Genomic DNA, 4,019 nt, shown 5'->3' on the forward strand with positions numbered 1-4,019 from the left:
AAAAGGCATGGAGTAGTTCACTTAGCGTTAAAGTGACCTGTAGATATAAAGAAATTGCGTTATAAGTTATAGATTGCCCACAACACTCTGTTTAGTTGTGGTTCGTAACGTGAATAATTAGAGTATCAAGAAGGATAAATGTCAATGATTGTCAGATGATGCATAATTGTGGGAAAAGACGAAGAAATTTAGTAGACTACACTTTAACGGATAGAAGGTTATATGTAGCATCCCAATAAGGCGTAGCACCGGACGTGACCAGTTTCGAAAGATAGACATTACAGTTGAACATGTGTTATGTCTTGACGGAAACAATAAAAAATTTTAATTACAGTAATAGAGACCAAAAAAGTACTTAAATATACTAAAGATTCCATGTCTTGTGTAATAAAATACCTAATGACTTGTGTAGTTGAATAGTACTTTTGTTGTCCTATTGAGTTTGAAACGAAAACGCTTTAGTTATGTTCTTTACTTATGGTGATTGTAAACATCCATACAAATGCGTATGAAATTAAATTTAAGCGACAACCCAAAGAGACCAATGTGGCTATAAGACGACCTTGTTAACTATAGCTGAACTAAAATTAGGAGTTGCATTGATGGATTTATTGAGTAATTTGAAACTTGAACATAACAAGACTAAACTAAATATATGGATAAAAGAACCCTTTGCTGCACCAAATGTTTCAACTTGATTTTATGGCACCATGATAACCTACATTAAATTTAAGCGACAACTCAATCAGACCAATGTAGCTATAAGACGACCTTCTTAACTGTAACTGAACAAAAATAAGGAGTTGCATTGACGGAATTGTTGAATAATTTTAAACTTAAACATAACAAGACTAAACTAAATATATGGATAAAAGAACATTCACGATGTTCGTGGTAACCTACAATTTTTTTAAAATGAAAACAATTAAAGAGGTAAAAAAATAATATAACAGATAAGTAAAGTTAGTGTGTCGTACAGAAAATTAATGATTCAACCTTTGTGTGAAGCCAAGCAACTACAATAAGAACATTCACGATGTTCGTTAGTACGTTCCGATCAGGAGGAAGATATACATATCTAAAATGGGAAGGATGTTAATGAGGACTGAGGAGAACATGAAACTAACTTTTATGACAAACCAAATAATTTATTTCACTATTAGATGACTGGATCAAGAAATGAGGATGTCTTCACAATTTTACAATGAAAACTCATTACCAAAGAAAGGAGAAGGAAGTAACATACTCAAGATGAGGAAGAAATGTGTATTCCACGACAATCTTGTAGCTATAGGTTCACTAACAGGAAGAGACCCCATATTGACTCCCCTACTTTGGTTTCCAGTAAAGCCGACATCTTTGGTCAACTATGCAGGTAGACAACTCGAGTCCTTCACAACTTGTGCTTCATTTTGTTGATCCTTATTATCTGTTGATATTGGCTTAGTTGCTGAATAAAATTTGACTAATTTGCTTAATGTCAGGTTGGTACGTAATTTAGGGGGAAGACTTCTTTCCCTACTAAGTTACCAAAGAAATGGAAAACTAAAGAGAAATTTCTTCTCTTTTCCTAACCGTAAAAGTTAATCAAACAAAAATTAAAGGTAATAAGAGCAAAACATATATGTACTTGTTTAGTTGTCTTTTGCTTCATAAGTCAAGTTTTCATCTTTGAAATCCACAAATGCAATGTTCCTTAGCCTCAACATAACAATAAAGACCGGTCAAGCGGATGAATATTGAATGCAAAGTCCCACCTAAATAACCCAACCAGTAAATATATAATTTGCAGGCATGTATGGAAGGTTACCAATTTATAGTTCATGGATCTTATAGGAACAAAGGTAGGATTTCATTTTTTATTTATTTTTCATGCTCCTCTTGGCATTAATATGCTGGCGGTTTACTACAATAATCAGGACATCGGTATTCAGAATGACCACCAATATCAATTAGAAGCAAAATCGAACATCCATGTGAAAAATTAATATATTTGAACATGATTTACTCAAAACGGCTTACAAGAACAATCTAATTGATAAACAAAAATTTATAGACTAATTCGAACTATGAGGTTGTTATGGGAGGAGAGCGATACCTTCCTCCAGAGCAAAGACAGACAAAGGAAGCACCGTAGTGATCAGAAAAGAGTCGAGAGAGTTTCTCGTGATCAGGAGATACCGAAAAAAGGGTCCCTCCTAATAGTGAATCTTCTTCTTGTCCTCATGTCTACATTGGTGTTGTCTGCATCTGATGATGAAATTAATTCATTTGCTACCGCTGCAATGGAAGAAATACATCCAGGAGAGAAATCAATAATAAGCAGTTGATTAAAGTTAACAAAAGAAAGTCATACCAAATGAGAACGTGAAGAGATTGTTGTCCATTGCCATATATTATCCGAAATGAAATTTGATTGAAAACGTCGAAATTTTGTTCAAGTAGTTGTCCTGTTACACCATCAATGACTTCACATAAGAATAAATAATCTCGTAAGCAATTGATATAACTGGAACATAAGAAATTTAGGCAACAACAATCTGCGAGTATCAAACCTACAACCTCTTTTAGTTAGAATCGGTTGCACGCCCATTAGAGTACAACCCATTTGCTATATAAAGAAGCTTTGAATCGGTAACAATCAATTTTCTAATGTAGATCTGAGAGGATGAAGGATAAACTGTGTAAATTATAGCCAAGATACAGTTATAGAATAGTTCTATATTCAAACAAAGTTGTTCCATGGAGGAATTTGACCAGGTAGGTAGTTTGCACCTTATTGGAAATGTTGATTACGGTACATATCAAATAAAACACGGAACACTGTAGGAGCAAAGGTAACCAGGAAGCAAAATTTATGAAAATAAAATTCAATTGGTTGAGTCATTTCCCCAAACAAGTTGTGTCATAAATAAAAAGAACTATGGACAAGTGGAGGATGAAAGTATTCACTCAATCTCGTCCAATACTCGGTACTTCTTAACAAATAAAAAAAAAAGTAGATAAAGATGTCATAAAATCTAAGACAGTGAGAGAGTGAGACATTGAGAGAGGAAGGTGAGATATTGCGGAGAATTTTAAGTATGAAATAATTACAAAAAAATTGAGAGTGGGGGATGAAGAGGTAAGGAAGGAGGATTAGATGAAAGGGATAAATGGGAAAGTGAAAAAAATAGAGGATTTGAGAGACAGGGATGGACATTGACAGAGAGGAATGAGAGATATGACAAAGAATTTGAGAGTGCATATTCAATGAAGCGCTTGCACGAGAGGGGAGGGATTTTGGTGTTTGAGATTCACTGGGCGCGGTTAGGAGTTGATAAGGCGAGGAAGACAAACATGGAAGAATAGTTGTCTGTGTGGCTACCCAAGTTTTTGTTGTTGAGAGAGAAAAATGAATTTCTGAGAGAGAAGAAGGAAAATGTCATGTTTGGTATGCGAATGAGGTAATTGAAGGGACAACGAAGAGGTAATTGAAGGGACAATCAAGTGTAGATGGACAACAACAAAATGAATGGATTGTTTTGAATGAATAGTGTTTGTCCTAGTCACATGTATGTGTGGTCACCAAGTTACCCGGAGGAGCTTTCATTTTGTCCTAGAACTGGGTAGAGTTAATTCAACTGAACAGAGAGAAGTTCAAAAGATGAATCGACCCATAGGAGAGGAACATACCGTGAAAGATGGGCGAAAGCTTTTGGTTATTAATGTGCGATTCAATTAAAAGGTCTGGACTAAACGATAAATAAATCATATCAAATTTGACATCTGTTTGAACCATGAAAGAGGAAAGTTGCCTTTTTTTTTTAGGAAAGGAAAGTTGTCCTTTTAAAATGTCTATGTGGCTATCAAATTATGTCTTAAGCATGACCCCCCGTCCTACTGGCGGGGTAATGCCCTTTAAACAACGCGAAAAAGTAGACATGATATTCAATTATTTTTTGTAATTAGTATCCTGATACCCTCTAAAGATAGGTGTAGTTGTCTAGAGGTATAAGATTTGTCGTTAGTTATTTAAA

At 34.7% G+C, this 4,019-nt stretch overlaps 1 long non-coding RNA gene across 1 annotated transcript; it reads right to left on the minus strand.

Annotated features, from left to right (window-relative positions):
• Positions 1–609: 609 nt before the first annotated feature.
• On the minus strand, positions 610–3,351 carry LOC147563211 (uncharacterized). Its single transcript, XR_015236360.1, has 3 exons — positions 2,357–3,351; positions 2,099–2,280; positions 610–718 (listed from the first exon to the last, which is right to left on the minus strand). It is a non-coding gene; the product is annotated as an uncharacterized LOC147563211 (long non-coding RNA).
• Positions 3,352–4,019: the final 668 nt, after the last annotated feature.

This window comes from Eschscholzia californica, unplaced genomic scaffold, assembly GCF_041429995.1.
Source record: "Eschscholzia californica isolate CP2 unplaced genomic scaffold, dmEscCali1.0.p SCAF_1, whole genome shotgun sequence".
Taxonomy (NCBI): Eukaryota; Viridiplantae; Streptophyta; class Magnoliopsida; order Ranunculales; family Papaveraceae; genus Eschscholzia; species Eschscholzia californica.